Source organism: Elgaria multicarinata, chromosome 2 (assembly GCF_023053635.1).
Source record: "Elgaria multicarinata webbii isolate HBS135686 ecotype San Diego chromosome 2, rElgMul1.1.pri, whole genome shotgun sequence".
Taxonomy (NCBI): Eukaryota; Metazoa; Chordata; class Lepidosauria; order Squamata; family Anguidae; genus Elgaria; species Elgaria multicarinata.
Genome location: NC_086172.1, coordinates 136,347,812 through 136,370,255, shown reverse-complemented (window position 1 = coordinate 136,370,255; position 22,444 = coordinate 136,347,812). Strand labels below are relative to the sequence as shown.

General features: G+C 39.2%; 1 protein-coding gene across 1 annotated transcript in view; it reads right to left on the bottom strand.

The window, feature by feature from the left end:
• Nucleotides 1-22,444, bottom strand: part of DPH6 (diphthamine biosynthesis 6) — a 260,810-nt gene that overhangs the window by 203,494 nt on the left and 34,872 nt on the right. The gene's annotated exons all lie outside the window — the stretch shown is intronic.

Below are 22,444 nucleotides of genomic sequence, written 5' to 3'. Positions count from 1 at the left end.
TCTTTTAAATAAATTGTTGTAAACTGTCAAGAGAGCTTTGGCTATGGGGCAGTATAGAAATGAAATTTGTTATTGTTGTGGGAAAAATGAAGAAGTTACTAAAGCATTCATTAACATGAAGTCTGTTCATTTTCACTCAGTTATAGTTAATGGCTACTAGATGTATAAGGAGGAAAAAAACAGATGAATTGAAGTTTGTGAACAGCGACACAGCTGATTTGAGAGGAAACTCTGCCCCCTCCAGTCCCATATACTGATGATACCCATATCAGAAGTAAAATTGTCTTCATCTCAGCTAAATCTCTATAAAAATGTTGCCCATTAATGAGAATCAATGAATTCTACAGGAGAAAGCAAGCCAACAGTGCTGTGGTCAGATTAATCACTGATGTTGCTTCTCCCTCCAACTGATGTCTCCTTAGCATGCAGAGTCATACAGTAGACTGAGAATTTTTTAAAATTAATAAAAAATATAAATATATATATCAGAAATGTTACGGTTGCTTAGCTACTATTAAATTATACCACTCTTGGCTTTTTCTAACTCTCCTACACTTAAGCACTGTGGGTGAAAATCCAATGTCATGCAAGTAGACTTCCCTCATGCACGAGAACTTTTCCCTCCTTTACTCCCTTCTGTAGCCCTCCAAAATCTATTCTGGTGAATCCCACAACCCTCCAGATTTTTTAGGCATGGGGGGGGCAGTGGGGATGGGGAGTCAGGAGGAGTTACTTAGATACCACCTTGTACCTTTAACTCATGCCCATATACCATTTATTTATTTATTTATTACATTTCTATACCGCCCAATAGCCGGAGCTCTCTGGGCGGTTCACAAAAATTAAAACCATTCAAAGTATAAAACAACAGTATAAAACCATAATATAAAATACAACAACAAAGCTCAACCAGATAAAAACAGCAGCAATGCAAAATTACAAATTTAAAACACCATGTTAAAAACACCATGACCCTTCCCTGCTCCACCCCATGACTCAGCTGATCAGGCATTAGTCTGACTGCCAAGAACAGAGCGCTGCCACCACATGCCCCAGTGATCCTCATCCAAAATGGTATCAGAGAAAGAATTAAAGGACTGAGCTTCCTTGAGAATATAAACCCCAGTTTTCCCCATAGGAGAAGGAGAGCTATTGCCCAAAGTCCCCAATCTGATCAAATGAACTGAAAGGATATTTCTGACATGGAATCAAGAATTTGTACATTTGATGTGATCCTCAAAAGTCAGTGTGAGTAGTCACTGACGCTTGTGAAAAAGTCTGTGCAGAAATGCTTTGAACTGAAACCCTTGAAAAAGCCACAACTACGAGAGCAACTTCTTTGGATTATTGTAGGCTTCATATGTACAAAGATAATAAAACAGAACAAACTCAATTGATTTGTCTTCCCTTGATGGCAGCAGCATTTCCCCCCTATATTACTCTAATGTGCTTTATTGTATTATAAAACTGAACATCAATGTCACTATTCAATGTATTTTAATCAGTTTTAACTATACTGCATATCATTCTGGTATGTGCCAAGCAGGAATAAATTCACAGGTTCTCAAACTTTGTCAGAGCCAAGTTTCCTAAGTCAAGGAGGGCGGGGGGGGGGGGGGAGACTTGTCTCTTCAAATGGAGATTAATGAAAGATGAAATTCTCATTAACCAAAAACAAAAAGCCTCTAGCCATATTGATTTCAGGGAAAATCTGCAATGTGTGCTACAAGCAGTTTCACGTACAAGACGAAGCGCTCCGGGTGCCACAGCACACAGCTAAATAAAGCACACTTGCCTTCCGGCCTTGGCAAGGAAGAAAGTGCTTGGAGTGCCGGATTGAGGTGCACATATGGCCAATTCTGAAGTCTCTGCAAGACTCAGGGACAGGGAGGCCTGTTCCTAGAGGTCAAGAGAGGAGAAAGACAAGGAAGGGCTCTGTAAGAAGAAGACATGTCGGGAAGACCCTCAAGGTAACAAGACAGCATTTTCCTATAGGGCAACTTGGCTCTTGAAGAGCAGAAAGCGAGATTTAAAAAGGCACAGGGATCAAATGGCCTTTTGACAAATGCAACATAATGAGCCACCAAAACTCTCATCCTATTTGCATAGTGCAAATAACAATCGTTTGGTGCAGTTGGGAGGTACATAAGCAGGAATATTCCAAAGCGTCCTCCTTCCATTTCAATCAGAAAAAACTATAAATCATACTTTCAGCTTGATAGAAATCTGTAATGTAATAATTACTAAACGAATGCAACACAAACACACAGAGACACACCGACAAGCAATACCAAATTTGCTGTTTGCTATTATTTAATACCCCACCCAATTACCTGGAAGTAAGCTCTAGTAAACTCAATGGAACTAACTTCTGAGTCGGTATGTATAGGATTGCACTCCTGTTCAGGCATTCACCTGAATGTGTGAGGGCTTTATGTATGTGGTAGAGGGACGGGGCTGTGCACAGTGGTGCCACCCCCTTCCATTCAGACCCTTTAATATGGAATCAGCAAGGCCATGTTGAATCAGTAAGGTTCTACTCAGGCTGGTCTGAACACTAGGAGAACTCTTTGCATGAATGGGAACCCTGATAACCCCATCTCTCTACCCATTTTAAGCTCTCATGCCTTCAGGCAAATGCCTGAACGGGACTTCTTTCTTAGAATCATAAAATAGTAGAGTTGAAAGAGGCCTATAAAGTCATAAAGTCCAACCCCTGCTCAATGTAGGAATGTTATCCAAGTTCTCAAGAAAGGGTTCTACACTTAAAAGTGGCCTAGAAATATTTTTATATATATTTATTTATTTATTTAGCATTATATTAGGCTGCTTTTAAAGGTAAAATAAAATACACCAATGGATTCATTTCACATTTAATAATAAAAATCATGCATGCTTTAAGAAAAGTGTATTAACAATATAGTCTCAAACGTATTTACTGTACATGTCCCAAAACAATCTATATCTATTACAAGAGCTTCGGCTATTGGGCGGTAAAGAAATGTAATAAATAAATAAATAAATAAATAAATACAATACAATACCATCTACTCTTCCACATACCTCTTCTACTGCTCCTGCTTATCTAAAAGAAGTGTTTCGTAGCCCTATTCAGGCATTCAAAATGTGGGCACAAGAAAACTGTGTTTGGAAGACTGAATGGGGATGAACACACCACCTCTGACAACGCCTTTCACCGCTGTTTTCATTGCCTTTCACATGTTGAGGGGAGAGCCCCTTCTATCTGCAGAAGCTCTCCTTGCGATTTTGTGTAAATCAGGGTGTAGTGGATGATGGAAATGTGTAAGAAGGGGATGGGCTCAGCTTGCTCATTCCTACTTCCCCTCCTTGTGCAGGGGGTTGGACTCTAACTCTACTATTCTATGATTCTATGACATACTTCATTCATATTTAGAACACTTTAATATGGCCAAGGCTTATAAAATATCTGTAAAGTCTACAGTTTTCCCCTACTCACCAATCGCTCATACAATGTGGAAAGGCGGAGTACAAACGTAATAAATAAATATTTTATTTTGTATTCCATGCAAACCAATGGATTATTCAAGCATTTGTACCACTACACCAAGTTATTTATTACATTTATATTTTGCAATTCCTCTAACAAGCTCACAATGGCATTTTAGCCTCATAGCATCCTGTGATGTAGCAGGTAAGGTCACCCATCGGCGTTGATTTGAATCTGGATGATCTCAACCCAACATTAGACCACTAACAAAGGAATCCTAGAGGAAGTCAGGAAAAGGGAATTGCCACTTCCTAAACATTGCTGGGTTCACACTGGTAAGGGCAGATGGGCTGGGCATGGGCAGCTTTTCACTTTTCATTTTCCCTCCCACAATCTGCTCGACACGCCCCAGAATGCTCCCTATTTTCTTTCAGCCAGGCCCTAAGTACTGTTTGTCTCAATCTGCCTTTGGATAAAAAAGATGGGTTGGATTTAATTAATACTGCTATTGTTTTATTTACGTTTTAAGAATTAAGAAAGAATTAATTCTTTTGTTTTAAAGTTTTATGCAGCTCTTTTAGTTTTAGCTTTCAAATTTCTCAGTTTAATATTTTAAGTATTGACGTAATATTATTGTTGTTTAAGACTTGTGTATTGTGTGCTGCCTTTTGTTTTAAAGTCATTAAAAAAAAAAGGTAAATGCTGCCTTCTTGACGTTATCATCTGCAGAGTATTGCCGGCAGGACAGCCATAGCGATGGTCAAAGGAAACTGCCACAATGAACCTTCTTCTCAGCAGGTGGACCTGCATGTCTGCCCATGGAGGGGTCTGACTGCAAGATCCAATGGCCACAAGGACGCCTTCCCAGGGACCATTGCACCCTAAAAGCCCCATCACATCTAGGTCAAACGCGCGGCTCCCGTCCCTTCTCTGTCGCCCCATTCAGTCCAGTAGGAGAGAGCAGCAACCGGACTTAGTGAGGGTTTTTGGGGGGTGCAATAATGGCCAGAAGGGGAGGAAGACGCGTGAGAGGCAGACGCCGCCATTTAAGTAATCTGTGAGTGCTCCGTAACGAGTGTGCAGTAAAACGCTCATCGGATGCAGCTCTAAGTCACACTAAAATTCATATTTGTTCAAAATAATATGCATTAGGAAACCCCCAAAGTGTTGATCTTTCAGTATGGATTATTTGAATATAATGACCCAGAATATTCTCAATGTCCTGCTAATCTGAAGCAGCTTGACTTATATTATAAAAATGTCAATTGTTTTCTGCAAAAGAGAGAACATTCGGAAGGGGAAGAAAAGTAACAGAATGCCATAACAACATGCTACAAGCTGCCCAATTTGCTTGTGGATTAAGAACAGTATAACTACATGTGCTTTTTAATCCTCTTGTTACACAATTCTTTGAGTTCAGCAAGAAGAAAATTAGTGATAATGCTTTCCATTTAATTAGTATATTACATGCACTGTAATTATTAGTGGGAAATGTTATATTAATGAAAGTGAAAGTTAGCAGTAAATTACCTTGTAGTTATTGTCAATTTCCCAAGCTACTGCTCCTTAAGATAACCCTACTCCCTATGGTCCTTCCGGTAATTTTTCCTTGCCTGATAAACATGATGATTAAACAGCACACAGTGCAAACCTTTGATACTTTTTAAATTAAATCCATGCCCAGCCTAAGGGCTGTGTCTGATTTCAACTAAATGTGTCAGTTAATCAGATAAAAAATTATCAGTAACTCAAAGAAACAGCAGCCTAAGGCTTCATCAGGGCTAGGGAAAGCTGAACAAAATAAGACATTCAGACAATATCACATTATGAGTAAAGGTTACTGATAAGCATAAAGCCAAACAGAGCTGTTCATCACTTTAATAATATCTATCTTTGGAGAACTGTTACAATACAACAGTCAAATTATCACTTTTTAAAAAGCAATTAGAAAAATGGGCTACTATGCCAATATACCATTAAATTGAACATGCACTGGGGAAAACTAAGGAGTGCATTTAAAATATACAAGCTCCTTTAGGAAAGATCTCACAAAAAGATACACACACACACACACACATATGAATTCGTACATTTGGAAGATTTGGATTTGGAAAACAAAACTGCTATGCCAACCAATTAAGAGTTAGGTTCAAAATTTCATACCACCCAGAGTAAAGCAGAGCGCCTTTCAATCAGGCTATCCTCCAATGGCAGCTTTCTCACCAAGCAACATTACCACATCCCTTTAACTTATATCCATTCTATCAATCCATTGCTCAAATGCTCAAATGGCTGCCTTTCCACCTCTCCCCTGCTCCCTTTTGGTCCAGCAGCTTACCTATTTCCCAAGTGAGAAAAGCTGAAGATCACAACCTACCTTCCACGCCCTGTCCCTCTCTCAACCCTTTCCTCTTTCCTGGCCAATATCCCTTAAGATAAGGGTGGAGAGTATGTGGCCCTCTAGATGTTGCTGTACTAAAAATTACAAAATAGGAACCTAGAGATGTAAAATTTCTAGAAATCTTAAAGCCATGGGGGAGGGGATGGTTGTTAATCCTCTCTGTGGGCATGTCTAGACCAGGGGACGGTATTCTGCTTGTGAGATCCTCCCTTTGGACAGACACACACACGACATCCCAGGAGGAACGAGAGATGTTGTGCCCGCCATTATTATTTTTTACTGAAGATCAGTGCACGTGCGCTCCAATGCAAAAGTAAGTTTTTTTAAAAAACAACCACCACCCAATCCCGCTCCCCCCCCCCGATGGGCACGGAGCGCCTGAAGAGCTCCGTGCCGGTTCCCGCCTCCTCAGGACGATCCCGAGACCACGGGAAAAATCAGGCAAGAAGCCATCCCAGTTATCCCGGGGAAATGAAGGGATCATCCCTCCCTGCCCTGGGATCCCCTGTGTGTCATGTGGACGCACAGGGTTGATCCCAAGACGATCCCTGGGATAAGGCATGGTGTAGACATGCCCTAAGATTTCCAGCATAGTTATTTCTTCCATTCCTTTTTAAATTATTGATTTAAAGTATCTTTGAACAATAAACATTTAGGAATGCTGTAAGTGATGCTCGATTTCCCAAGAGTCACCGTATCATAATATCTGAAGAAAATGTGCATTCTTGACATTTGAGTTTTGGTCTATTGAATCCGTGTGTTTCTGCAAAGGTTCTGGTTAGATGTGGCAGCAATCAATGACTTTAGTTTTACACTCTTTCCCTCACATGTGACGTTGCGTTTATCCTGTTGCTACCACCACATGCGACGGAAGAGTATTTGGACTATCCCACCAATCTTTCATGTTTGAAAAAACAAACTGTTGGTGTTTGGATCTACAGAACTCAGTGAAACTGTTTTAAATAAAGTTCCCAATTATACTTCGCATTAGGTAATGTTGCCTCAAGCTATAAAAATTTTGACTGCTGCCACCAAAATAAAACCTCTATAATACCAAAAAGAAACTCAGCAACCTAGTTCCTGTGGCATAGGCATGGACTGACACCACTGCTAGAGGCAACCTTTCAAAATGAACAAAGATGAAGATGTTTATTAAGGGGAAATATTTATAGGTTGAGGTTGCTTAAAGTTACTTAAATAAAATATACTTGGTTACTATTCCTAATAGGTATGAGAGTCTTCCCCAGATAAATAAGCTACCCATAGCTTTTCCTTAAGACCAGATTTCCCTAAACTCCACCCCAACCAATTCCTTAAAAACAGGTGCAGATGCTGTATACCAGTCCAACTCTTCCAGCTTCTTCTGGCTTCTAGAATGATCTAGATGTTTTAGGTACTTGCTGAAGTTCACTTTGGTCAGCCATAAAATAGGAACCTAAAATGTATTATGCATAACTTAGTTTGCTCATAAAGTTACAATGTTCGGTATATTTCAGAGTATCCAATGGTGTCCCAGGACTAATGATGTTGTGCTAGCATAACCCAACACATGTGCAATGTATCTAATGCAATGGAGAGAAGCAGTGATTTGCTGTTTCAATAATAATAATAATAATAATAATAATAATAATAATAATAATAATAATTTATTTCTTACCTGCCTCTCCTTCTGTATTGAGGCGGGGAACAACGGTTGGCTTATGCTACCCGACGCCAGTAGCACAATCCAATGGTAGAAACACATGATGGATCCTTCATATCAGTGCTGTATTTAGGAACAAGCCAAGTAAGTCATGGCTTAGGGCCTCTAAATATGTTGGAGATAACTAAGATGCAATCACTTTGGCTTAAATACATTGGAAAGTCTGTTGTGACTTACAGCACAGTTGTCTTATACAGAGAAAGCGTGGCATTGAGTATTAGAGGCAATAAGTGCAAAATAGAGCCAGTTTAAAAGAAATTAAAATCAACTTCATTTATTAGTGTTTTTATACATCTTTAGAAAAGGCTAACACTGTTTAACTACAAGCACCCCATAATGCTGGGTGGAACCTTTTCATTACCCTTTCTCTTATAATGTAATACACTCTTTTTTCCCGTTATTTCCATGGTATGGGACTTCTGAATCTTGATATGGCTTAGGGCCTCAGCATGTCTTAATCTACTTATTCAGACAATAAGTACAAATTTATTGAGTTTACTTTTAAATGATTTTATTTTATTAATAATATATGATGAAAGAAATACATAATGTATTTTATTTTCCTAAAGTAACAAAGTGACATTAGATCTGCAAAGAAGGCTAAAAGAAATAAGTGTTGCATATTTTTCTATTATCCTCAAAAATTATTTTCTTTCCCAGTGGGAATGTGTGTGTGTTGGGGGAGGGGACACAACGACATCTTTTTCCTTGGCTTCAAATTTTTTGGACATTTTACTTCTCTAGGAATCCCCAATAACAACATCAACAACCTTCCCTTTACTCTTCCTCACATTCTAACCCAGGCTTCCTCAAACTGGTGCGCTCCAGAAGTTTAGACTACAACTTCCAGCATTCCTGACCACTGGGCATAATAGTAAGAGTTGATGTAAGTTGAGGTCCAAAACATCTGAAGAGCACCAGTTCTAACCACCGACAATTTGTATTCTTGCCTTAGCCTCCAAATTCCTGGAACACGTGGACTCCCCACACACTCTGAGAAGGAGGAAGACAGAATAGAAACATCTAAATTTAGCAGCAAGATCATCTGTGATCTAGCAAGGATAATTTCAGTTAGGAATAGATGAACCTGTCAAGCTTTATTTTGCTCAGGTTCTGATTTTTCTACTTTCAAATTTGTTTTGTCCTACTTCTACACTCAATTGCACATTTATTTTTGTCTGCCCAAAACTTTGTATGCATTTTTCAATATAAACACATTTTTCAAACACATGCATTTTTGCACACAACTTTTCTAATTAAATAAAGTATTTTTCATATGTATGCATTTTTCATACATATGCATTATTTGTGAATTACTGTACATCACAAACATCCAAAAAGTACAGATTGCAACATATAATTCATTGCACTTCATGTTTAGGTTCAGGAAGTGCAAATTTCATAAGTTCGCGCTGAAATGCGAACTAAACAAATTTCTCACCCATCTCTAAATATATAAGTTTTCTCCCTTCATAAACAATCTTTCCCAACACCAAACACAGACAATCAATACTAGCTAACTACTGGACAGGGTACCTAATTGGAGACTAGGACCACCCCAACTTCACTGCCCACCCGAAAATCAAGTTTGGTGTTGTACAATAACCAGGAGTTGTCTCGTACAGCACACATTTGGGAGAGGTTATCACGATTGTCTTTGTCCAACCAGGTTTCAGTGACACAAGCCAGTTCAGCACGCTCTCCCACAATTAGACCAGCGATAATACATCCCTTCCCATTAGCCAACCTGGTATTTCATTAACAGTTCCTGCATACTCAACTCTTTCCTTAAAATACCCTTTGCTATTTCCAAACATAGAAAGGCCAGAGCTTGGTGGTAGAACACATACTTTGCCTGAAGAAGTTCCAAGGCTCAGTCCCCAGTAACTCCTGGGAAAAACTTCTCAGAAAGCAATGATAGGACCACTGCCTGAGTGTCCTCAAAGAGCCACTGACAGAGTAGACAATGCAAGGTTAGATGACCCAATAATATGACTCAGTGCTTCACATATTCAACACAAAAACCTAACACAGGCCTTAGAATTACCCCAGGCAAATGGAGGGTCGTCCCTGCCTGCTCCCGGGATCCCCTGTGTGTCATTTGGATGCACAGGGATGATCCTGGGACAATCCCAGGATATAGGCCTGGTCTAGCCATAGCCACAGACTCAGTAATATGTATTTTACATGGCAAGTCAGACAACATGTATTGTTAAAAGGAAAAGTGAATTGCAAGAGACAATGTGTCTGAATAAGTTCATTTCTCCCCCAACCTGCTCAGCTGCATTTCAGACCAGGTCTCTCAACATTAAAGGAAGTGATTCTATTTAATGAGTTACTTTCTATTCATTATTTATGCATTTTTACACAAGACAACATTTCAACCTAAATTAGGCAACGGGGCATCAAATAGCTCAAATTTCTCTACTCTCCGGTTGAGTTGAGAAATAATATAGTTCAAACTATTTAAATGAAATGAACCATAACTTACTTGAAAAGAACATACTTGATATGCGAGATTTTAAAAAAATATATTTTGTATTTATGACATAACAGGGCCATGACTCAGGTAAGCACAACTTTTCAGATGAATATCAAATATGCACAGAGTGCAATGATGTTGTTCATACAGATAAGAAATGTCAAGTCACATAGGCAAAATTTATTGAGGTATATCAAGTACATAATCAAGTAACTTTATTCATGTAAGAAATGCCTAGATTTTACTGACAGAAAATTGGCCCAAGATCCACTATTCCATTAGTCTCCGGCCAGAAGACTATGAAAAATCTATTGGGTTCCCAGTAAAGAATTTATCCAAGTTACCAATGCTCTATCATTAATGCAGTTTGTGTTTCAAATCAAATGCTTCCCATTTTACAGCTGCATCAAAAATTGTGCTTCAAAAAGCTTAGAAGTTGCAGAAATTGAAACAGAAAGATTTGTCCATCCCTAATGGTCCATGCAGATACAATACGCCTGTTCATGGTTAAAAGACTAGGAACAGGATGCAGTCTCACAAATTCACCAGAGCTTTTACCATCTGTTACACTAACTTCTGTCCCTCTACTCAAGGCCTTAATGGTGGTCACAGGTTACCTGGGCCCAGTCATTAATCGTAATCAGTTTTAACAAAGATTTGAATCCAAGGTTTGAAACTGATTTCAAATTTCTGATTAGATTAACCATGATTATGGTTGGTCCTCCTGCTTTTTTGCTGACATAACCCTTAACCAATCATAAGGTTTACAGGGTGGGGAGGATTATCTGATCCCCATTACCTGGTCCAGGGTTCGGAAATGTTACACCTGCATAGGTTCTAGGTCAAAGTTAGACAGATGGCAGCTCTCCAGATGTTTTGGAATTCAACTCTGAGAAGCCTCTGCTAAACATATGGAGGATTTTATTTTATTTTAAAAAAAATTTGTACTGTTATTTAGCCTAAAACGAAACACAGCTATGTAACAGCCTGTGCTTTAATCTCTTAGAAACGGAATCATGACGATCTAGCAGAGTGTATTAGAGGCTGGTGTTCTATATGGTTTGGGGTGTTTTTTTTTAAATCCAAACTTTTGGTGGAAGAGGTAGGGATTTCTACCTTCAGAGGATAAGCATTAAAATGAACTACACAAATCATCCTTGTATTTAATTTTGGAGCTTCCTACTGGACCCACAGAGTAGCAAAATTTTACAGGCACTAAAATACAAGACTTGTCATTCACTATACCACCAGCATCATCCAAGGAGCCAATATGGGTAATCTTGTGCCTTCCTGCTACCTGAACATGTTCAGTTTTCAAAATTAATATTTATGATTCAACCAAACAGCATGAGTATTTACATTTCATGGAGAATAACCATTTTGCTTTAGTTAAGTATGACCTTGCTTATGGAAAGTTCTGAACATTTACAATCCAATGGTCAAAATCCAAAATTGTTTGAGTGGAAATCTATCACACACTTTTTCCTCTTCACCTCCCTCTCCACCCGCCACCTGATCCAGAAAGTCCCTAACCCTGGAGCTTTCAAGTATAGGTATGAGGCAGGTGGTTAGATTTATTAGGAAATGGTTTGAGAATGTCAGACATTCTTTGCAAGCTTATCTCTGTAAGAAGTTCCCATGGGAGTAGCTTGTTCACTCCTTTTTCTTGGCCTTGAAGCGGCTGGTTCTCTGGGAACCTAAGGGTGTTTTGGAAAAGGTGGGGGCTGCTCTTCAAAGTTGGTTGTAACATCCCGCCCTCTTGGCACATGGGCTTGGTTTACAAGTCAAAGGACCTGTCTGTCAAGTGGCTTTGAATAGGCCTTAAATGCTGGTGCAAAGATGAAATAGCTTTGCTAGGTTTCATCTCTCAATGCAACACCTGACCTCCCTCCTGCTTTGGATTCCATCTCCGCTGGAGACTTTGAAAGCACTCTGCACATGGATGCTTTGCTATTTGGACTTTGGATATCTAAGAAATGTGCCATGAAAAATAGTGAGGCTTTTCATAGACGGACTTGCATATGCTGTGGATTCTGTGTTTGTGGCCAGATTCAGGTGGCTGGGAGTTCCCAGTCCTTAAGAGAAGGATGGGACTCCTGAGTCTGAAGCTTAACCTTTCCTGAAGTTGTGGTAATGGGGTCAGCTCAGTAGTGGCAGGATGAGATTGACAAGTGTGCAACAGATCTCTCTGGTGGCTCAGAGAAACCTTTCCTGGGACTTTGTTTTAGGAGATTGGCCATGTCCCTTTGAGGTGCCAGTGTATGTGGCACATGGAGAAGCTCAAAGCTGTTATTGGCATACCCCCCTCTCTGAGTGTTTGCCTTAAGGAGCATTTCAGAAAAAGAGCCTAAAGCTTTCTAACCATCGTTCAGCTTTAAGTGTGTTTTGGAGACTCTGTAACCATTAAGATTGCCTACCATGTGATTTCCTCAATAAAAGTCTCACTGATATGAGTGTCTCGTGTCAGCTTGCCAGCACGTGTGAATGCCAGAGGGAACAGGCATGCACACGACACGAGCAGATTTTGAGGGAGTGTGGGAGACTGCAGTAGGGACAGGGTGACAAAAGCATTTCTGTCAGGGGAAAGATCTAATTGGATACCACCCAATACTATGGAAATGTTCAATGGGATCTACTTCCAAATAAATGTAAATAGGACTACATTCAAATAAGAGTATCTTTCTCAGTATCTTTTCGCATATATACAGACCGTCAAACAGAAGTCTGTCTCTTAGAATCATAGAATCATAGAAAAGCACAGTTGGAAGGGGCCTACAAGGCCATCGAGCCCAAACATTTGCTCAATGCAGGAATCCACCCTAAAGCATCCCTGACAGATGCTTGTCCAGCTGCCTCTTGAAGGCCTATAGTGTGGGAGAGCCCACAACCTCACCAGGCAACTGATTCCATTGTCGTACTGCTCTAACAGTCAGGAAGTTTTTCCTGATGTCCAGCTGGAATCTGGCTTCCTTTAACTTGAGCCCGTTATTCTGTGTCTTGCACTCTGGGAGGATCGAGAAGAGATCCTGGCCCTCCTCTGTGTGACAACCTTTTAAGTATTTGAAGAGTGCTATCATGTCTCCCCTCAATCTTGTTTCTATATTCTGCAATTCATGCAGACAGAGTCACCAAAGACTGAATAAAGTTCTCCCACCCATGTAAATCACCTAATGGCCCCTGCTAATGTAACGTCAAACAACTCTGTGATCAGTTTCAATGTAGCTTCAGGCTTAATGAAGCATAATCAGTCCAGGTGAAGAACTGCCAAGAGCTCCAGAAATCCCATATTGTTGCAATACTTAAGAGGCACATTCTGACAGATCCAAAATGTTTTTCGTGCTCATATAGAGATTCTGGCATTTTCTCCTCCAGCTGCAGCTCCTCTGGAGCATTGCTCTGAAGTGTTCCCAAAACTTGGGGGCAGTATTCCAAGTGAAGTGGGAGGAGGCTACATGCAGATGCTCTCTGCATGGTTCTTTGGCTCCTGCTCTTAGTGGGTGTACAGCAAGGGTAGGCAACCTGATGGCCTACAGATATTTTGGACTAGAGGTCCCATTGCCATTATTTGGGGATCATGGGAGTTGTAGTCCAAAACATCTGGAGGGCAGCAGGCTGCTTGCCCATGGTGTAGAGCCTAAATTAGGCACATAAAACGAAAAATATGATCACCTAGTAGACTCCATAGAGGACAAACAAGAGCTGAGTCAATGCTCAAATAACTGAACTACAGCAGTCAATGTTGAATACAATACAAAGAAAAAAATACTCTTAAATCAATCACTGATCATGAAAGCAACATCAATAATTCTACCATAGACTAAACAAAAGCAGAAGTTTTCAGTCTTTAGCTTTTTTTTTTACTGTTTTTCTAGCTTCAGACAGGAAATAGGCATTTTAAATATATAGAGCTCATTAAAGGGGCCCACTAAACTGTTCCGTAATGGTAAAGGATTTTGCATTCAATGTGCAACTATGAACCAGAGGTTTAATGGCCATGTCCATAACACAGTTGTCAGGATACTTTTAAACTTGATACTTTAAAGAAAACAACTGACATCATGAAGCTAATTATTAGAACCTCACTTTGTCAAATCTTTACTAAGCTTCAGACATACATAAGTAGAAGAAAAATATCCATTTATGAAATGAAACATTCCCTTTAAAAAAAAAAGCCCACCTTTCTTTGAGGTGAATGTAGAAATAAAACAAGTAACTTCTCATGAAATGTGGGTCTTTCCTGTTCCCACCATTCAAATTCGGGCAGCTGCACAGAATGCATGAGAGTGTATGCTGCACAACAGCTATAACACATTTTCAACATAAAGCATTCCTGGCATAAACTTTTTAAAAGGAGAAAGAATATGTGGGAGCTGGCTGATGACCCTGGTTTGGTCCACAGAACTGTATGCAGACGGAAAAGAGCTTAGTGGTGCTCCATAAACACTTGCGAAAGTGCTGTAATAAGTTCTATAACAGTTCCATTTGTGCAAGAAGTTGCAAACCAGAAGAAATATTTGGATTTAGTTACTGTCTTAACACATGCTGTAAAGTAGTCCTTACGTAAACTGAAGATGCCTTCCACATGTGGAAGAGCACTTTTGGATCTAACCCTTTGATTATGTGAGCCATTACATTTTGCTCCAGCGAAACTAACAATCATATGGTATTGTTCTGTTGTTGTTAGTAGTAGTGGTGGTAGCAATAGTATTTCTATACCGCCTTTCTACATGCAAGACATAAAAAACTATAATCAGATAAAACCATAGTAAAACAGTAAAAAACAACATTAAAACCAATAAGAGCCATTTTAAGAGCCAAGTTTAAAAGGAGCATCATGACTCCGTTCCTGAAGGTAAAGGCAGTTGGGACAAGCTGCAACTGGAAGGGGAAGTTCATTCCAGAGTTTGGTAGCTACAAGAGGAAACCCTGGTGCTCTGAAATTGCCACCTTTGCTACAGAAATCAGAGGGTTTTGTCATCATTTTTCTTAGAGGTACTCTGGCCCCATTCAGAAGACACCTTAAACCATGGCTTTAACCACGGTGGTTAAGCCAGAAAGCTGGGCTGTGTTCAGAAGACACCTTAAACCATGACTTTAACCATGGTGAATAGAGCAAAAAGCCTTTTTCACCGTGGTTAAAGCCATGGTTTAAGGTGTCTACTGAACATGGCCTGGCTTTCTGGCTTAACCAGCATGGTTAAAGCCATGGTTTAAGGTGTCTTCTGAATGGGCCCAAATACTTGTAAAAAGACACAAAAATATATTTGGAAAACATAGAAAACAAAGAGCAAGAACCATAAAGGTTTGGACATAGGTCATCCTTCCCACACAGGTCTGCATGCCCCAAGAAAAATCACTGCAGAAAGTCAGGGGAGACACACTAGCAACCTATGTTGAAGTATGAAGAGCTTCAGTTACAACTCTGGGGTAGATCTTTTGGTGACACCCCAAAGCACTTGGCTTCTATTCCTGGAGGCCACTTTTTTGTGCACCACATATTTAGTCTTCTGGTAACACAGGAAACTTACAAAACACATCCCTCACTTTTCATATCATTAGGAGGTGTAAAGCAATTGCTTTCTGCTGAAAAGAACCAATTACTAACGAGTCACTCAAATGATCATTAACAAAGAGTTCTATAAATTGCAATTTTAATAGTATTTGAATAAAGGGAAGAGAAAATGAAACAATACATGAAATTAACTGTGATAAATCAAAAGGAATTGGTGTTTAACAATGACTTATCATTTATTTATCAAAACAAAATAAATGCACAAGGACACCCCCCCCCCCAAAAAAAGCACCCAGAAGGGGATTTGGGCAAAAATCTAAATAGGTTAAATAACCTATTTGCCAACAGTGACATGCTGTTCAATATTTACTGTTAAAATCAAGTGACTTAAGGATAAGAGCAGTAGTCCTCGAAATTCAAAGCATACAAGTTGACTTACAAGCAGTACAGAAATGCTTGCAGTTTAGTAATGTAGAGAGAGATTTTTTTAAAAGTTGTGTATTGATGCATATCTTGTATAACAAAATACTCAAAATATCAATAAAATAAAATATCAATAAATGAATACAAAGCAGCGTGATCAAACGTTCTGGGGTTTGTCCTTCTCCCCCCCTCCTACTCACTACCGCCCCTGAAAAGTTGCTTCTGAGGGTCACTGAACCCTTCCAAATGTGAGGAGAGGGGTGTGGAAAATGCTGCAGTGGGAAAAGATATTTGCAAGGGCAGAGGAACATGCACATCCTTCAGTTCCCAGCCAAAGACCCTTATACTAAGGAGCTTTAAACCAGCTCCAAGAAAAAAAAATCATCCCAAAGGTCAAAAGTCTAAGAGCAACAGAAAAGATAAAGGGGATTATGAAAAACGTACTAGCATAAATCTAATCCAAGTAAGTTTTTTATTTGGGACTAAGTTCCTTTGAGTTCAACAGAATATAAACTTTCTAATAAAGTATTAGCATTGCTAGCCATATAACCAACTCCTGTGTGTTTACTCAGAAGGAAATCATGCCAAGCATGAATCTATTAAATATTGTTTCCTATCTTGCCTGGTTCGCACATAACTACAACCCAGAGTAGGAGTTGAGTATGGTTGTTGAATCCTGGGTTGTTACATGTGAACCAGGAACTATGGGTTAACTATGGGTTGTTACCCATGATCAACCCAACAAGAGAACCCATGGTTTGTTTTGGGGTTCTGAACTCTGAGTTGTTTTAACTATGGGTTGCGTTACATGTGAACCCAGAACCATGGGTTGTTTTTCCAGGCTACAGAGGCAGCAAACGCAAGTGGTAAAAACAAACAAAAAAAACCTGCTAGTACTATAGCATCACAAGGGCATTTGGGATACCGGGAGGAAGCAAGCTAAGAAGAAGGGAATCAAACAATCCAGGAAATAAAAAACAACAACTTGCGCTTTGCACTATCACCTGGCAGACAAATGAACGGTAAATTCTGGGTAAGGCAACAACACATACTCTGGGTTGTCTTTAGGTGTGAATCAAGTCAAACTATGGTCACAGGTTGTTACTTTCCCCCTACTCCCTATCAAAATCAAATCACAATTTTCCTATTTGTCTATCACAAACAGAAAAAAATGGCCAAGATACATTTATTTAAACTTTTAATCTACATTTTGATCATTTTTAAAGTTTACAAAATCTTAGATCAAGCTTCCAGTTCTCACCCTGTTGCATTTTATCTATTAAAAACATATATTGTTTTATAGATAACATAACCACAATATTTTTGGAAAATTTTCTCACAATCTTCTTAGAAGCCTGACTGTTTATGAATTTTTAATACTACATTTCACCACAATCTTATGCTTGCCTAATTAGAAGTTCCACCGAATTCAATGAAACTTAAATAAGTATGTATAGGATCGCAGACTGAAGTACAATTTAATTTTATTCCTTTCCAAACTGTACCTTAAGCAGAACTGATAGCAGTTTTTATCAAGGTTTGGGGATGAGTTTTGTAAAAGAGTTTGTTTGTTTTCCAACTAGCAAGCATTCCTTAATCTTCTTGTACTTCTGGAACATTTAAAAAAAACATTTAAAAAACAACTAGAAAGTATCATCCCTTAAGGGATTAATGTTGTATTACGTAGATTTTTCTTTTATCATTGGATAGGAAGAATGTTTTCTATTACAAGAGAGAAAAATCAAAATCTGCATTTAAATGGAAATTTTGTGAAATGTATGGAACGAAAAAGCTGTTGAAAAGATCCAGCTTTACATACATTTTAAAACTAGACTTTAAAAAAAATTACACCTTTGTGATAATAAATAAGTACTGTTCGTAAATGTTCAGGTAAGCTGATAGAACTTCAGTTAACATGAAACATTAAGCTATGCAGGTGACGCTCTTTGCACAATAGTTAGAAGAGATTCTTCCTATATAGTATGTGTTATGCAATAGGGTTTTTAAAACATGCCAGTATCTCATAGAATCAAAGAGTTGGAGAGAGCTTTGTAGGCCATATAGTCCCAACCCCTGCTCAATGCCAGAAAGCCAAAGGTACTGCATTCCCAACCAATGGTTGTCCATCTTCTGCTTAAAGACTTTCAGTGAGAGGGAGCCCACCTCCCCGCTAGGTAGTTCTTTCCACTGTCAAACAGCTATTACCATCAAGACATTTCTCCTAATATTTAACTGCAATTCATCCTCCTGTAACTTAAGCCCATTAGAACTAGTCCTGCCCATTTGGGTAAGCAAAGAAGAATGCTATTATGTCCCCCATCTGGCTTGTTCTTCTCCAAAATAAACATACCAAATTCCTTCAACTTTTCCTCAAACGACTTGTTTTCTATACCTCTGATCATCTTCGTTGCCCTCTTTTGAACCTACTCCAATTTATCTAAATCTTTCTTGAAGTCTGGAACCCAGAACTACCAACGGTACTCCAATGAAGTATGTCTACTGCAGAATAAAGTGAAACAATTACTTCTCATATCTTGGAAACTATGCTTCTATTAATGCATCCTAAAATTGCATTAGGCTTTTTTGCAGCTACATCATACTGTAGAGAATAGTGTAAGAAACACGTACACTATTGTCAGCTTCGTGAAGCAAATTGTAAATGTAACAAATAAATGAACAACTGTGCCTGAACAGTAACACCACAGACAGCTTTATGAATTGCTACAAATTTACACCCGTGTTGGCTCACAACAATATGTACAAGCATCTTTAGAGTCCTGCAGAGGAGTTGCTTAAGTCCCAAACTGAGTGTCAGCTATGCCATAGGCATTTGTGCACAGCGTTCTGCACATGGCCACCAACTTCACAATACCACTATAAAACTGCTAACAAAGACTCTGCAGAACTCAGAAAGGCCGTTCTTATAATAAGGAGCGATTGGTTATTACCATGCTCTAGTACCAAATTTAGATGTTAACTTTGGGAGGTCACCATTTTACTCCGGTATTAACGTACTCAGCTTTGGTTAAACCGGAAGACTCTGTTGCGAGAAAATTCGTGCTTTTAAAAAACAATAATGAGAAATGCTCAGAGACAGGTTCTGAAGTAAAATCAATTCTGACTAGGCAAAGCAATGTGCTAACCTTCTAAGACAAAACTGAGAAGAGTTACACATTTTAAACACCTTCAATAAAATGACATAGGTTGTTTCACCATCCAGCTAAATAACAAATGAAATTTCTTTTCCATTCCAAAAACCTTAAAAATAGCGAAGAAGAGGAGATTGCAAAAGACAGGAGACAGTGTTTCAGTGGAACCTTAATTTCAAGCTTGATGGCTGCATCTCTGTGAGAATAATGGAGAAAATTTTTATGAAGCATAGGGTAAAGGCTTCAATAGGAATAGTATATAGTGTGTCAACATGTCTCCTTAAAGAATACACACACACACTGTACATACATACATATATATATATATTCATTGGGTAGAATTGTCGTAAAGTTGGCAGTTCGAAACATAAAGAAGTGTAGGTGTTCCAGTGCCAGTGAGGTCTCATGCAAATAGAGTTGACAGATTTTGCCTCCTACCTACCCCTACCAAGTGCCACATGGATGCCTTGTGTTACTGGGTCTGGATTGTTGGGGCAGGTCAAGTCATTGAGACTGGCTCATTGTTACACTGGTAGTGGCTACTGACTGACATTAAAAGATAGGGAACTGGCCAATGCTTTTGTCTTCCACTTCATTAAATTCAAAGGAGAGAGTCAGAAGAACAGAGATTGCATTAACACCCAGTTGAGGTAGCAAACTTTAAGTCTGAAGGGGAGAAAGAGCAACCTGGTTGACAATGGTTAAGTAGAACAAATGGGATTGTGTTTTCTTGGCTGGCAGCTGGTTGAGAAGGGAGGGTGAGGAATCAGGAACATTTTCTAAGGGGGAAGACAATAAACAAGAATTATTGGGGGGAAATCAACTGAAGGAAGGTGGGGTTTTTTGGTGAAACTGTCTGTCCTTTGTTCCATTTGAACACCATGGGGGCTGTGTAGGTGTGCCCTCTCTTCCCTTCTACGAATCAATAATTCTTAGAAAAACTAGAAGAGACAGAAGTGGGGGCAACACCAGCATCCAACATACTAGCAAAGAGTGGGGAAGGGAAGGGACACTAGAATCAAACAAAAGGGTGGTACTAATGTAGAGAAAATGCACCTCCTACCATTTATTTGCAATTTATGCAAATGCCCTCCTACCATTTATTTATTTGTATTGCTGTACTGGAAGCAAAAATGTAAGACAGCAGTTTATAAATTCTACTGCTCTGGGAGATCTTTTTTTGGGGTAGGGGGTTATATATTGTAAACAAATAGATATTAAATATTGCAGTTTCTGAAGACAAGCGATTGCTGAATTATGCCTTGACTCCATTGACTGAATCTTCACACAAAAAGTGTTGCATTGTCAGATCAATGTAGGGGCACATATTGTACATATCATGGAGAATATATTTTAAAGTTGACAGTTACACCTCGAACAAGTCATAGACAAAGCCCATTCTTGGACAAAGGCGTGGAATGGAATCAGGAAAACCCAAAATAAATTTTATTACCCCTTCATATTAAAAAGTAAAAAAATAAAGGCACTCGCCAGTATTAATCTCTCTTCGTTTTTCTACACACCTGTCACCCCATCCACACATCCCACTATAACCATGCTGACAGCATTCCTTATTCAGCTTCCTTCTAGTTTGCATGGTCTCTTCACCCTCGTGCTGCCCCCATAAATACATAGAAGTCCCTGTCTCAGCCACTGGAAGCAGGGAGACTAAGTGCGATAATAGAATTTGTGCATGAATAGTTCCTTTTATTGACAATTTTCAAAAGCTTTTCCAGGTTTGGATGTCTTAAAATTCAGTGAACAGGGACCAAATGTCCATGGCTTATATTATATAGTATATCATCAATAACACACCATGCTGTACTGCCATAAAGTAACGTAATTGAACCGGTGTCACCCTTTCTATTGCATGGCACTATTTTCTGACATTCCATACTTTGTTTACTAAGGGATTTCCCCCCCTTGTAGCGATGAAACTCTTGCCTTCTATTCCCCCTCATCAGACAGTCCAAAATGATAATGTTGTAAAGCCTGAGTACAAATTAAGCCATTTGTGATATTTATTTATTTTATAAAAAAAAGGAAACACAAATTGCTCAAGGCTGAAAAGGATTTTTAATTCATATCTACCTTCTGTGAGTTGAACATGAAATTAACCCATAACGCTGTTTTAAAAGTTATTCGTATTATCTGTTCAAACCAGCTCCATGAAAAATGATCTAATTTCTGCAACTATTTTAATAACAACAACCCTGGTTCAAAAGGTGCCACAATGCACACACAACCTGAAACAGTGGGCATGGAAGGTCAGACCCACTGCAATGCAAATTAATCGTCGTCTAACTACATTGTGCAGTGCAAGTGGAACATGAAAGCTTTATGTTCAAACATGCGCTGCAATGCATACTTGCATCCAGAGGCACATGTGTATCCAATCTGTGCATACAGAACCTGATAAAACAAGGGAATCCAGACACAGTAGTTGCTTCAGCACATGATCTCTCTTACCAGATCAGGAAGATTGATTAAGCTATTTTATTGTAATGACACAATCTATTCTATCGACTCTCATTTACAAACCCCTCCTCCTCCAAAAATAAAACATTTTTTTCCAAGGGGGAAAAACTATGCCTTTAAAAGTCTGAATGAATCAGTAAACATTATTTATAAATCAGTAACATTTCATTCGATGAACAGCTAATACGGCTGCTTTTCCATGGTGCAACATCTGAACGTGATCAGAAATTCCTTCCTCCATACATTACAGAGGTGAACACACCTAAAAGCCACAAGCATTGCAGTAACTTAATGTGCAAATCTATCTAAGCCACAATCACAAGGGTTGAGGGTGGACTTTGGAGAGGGCAGCGCTTAGTTTGCCCAGTTTGTGTCTCATACCTCCAGGGTCTCATTGGCCCTGTTCAGAAGACACCTTAAACCACGGTTTTAAACATGGCGAGTCAGGCAAAAAGCCTTATTCACTGTGGTTAAAGCCATGGTTTAAGGTGTCTTCTGAACAGGGCCTATGTGGCTTTGCAGACTAACAGACAGCTTTAAACTAGCATGGGGTGGCCTCATGCTCTTTTATTGTCACTTAGCAAGGGTTGGAGAAGGTGCAGGGCAGGCTAACAAGCCCTTTCAGAAGACACCTTAAACCATGGCTTTAACCTTGGTGAATAATGCTTTTTGCTTTAGTCACCATGGTTAAAGCCACCGTGGTTTAAGGTGTCTTCTGAACACAGCCTGGCTTTCTGGCTTAACCACCATGGTTAAAGCCATGGTTTAAGGTGTCTTCTGAGAGGAGCCAAGCTTTAAAAACTTTTTCTCAGGGTTGCAACCTGGTAA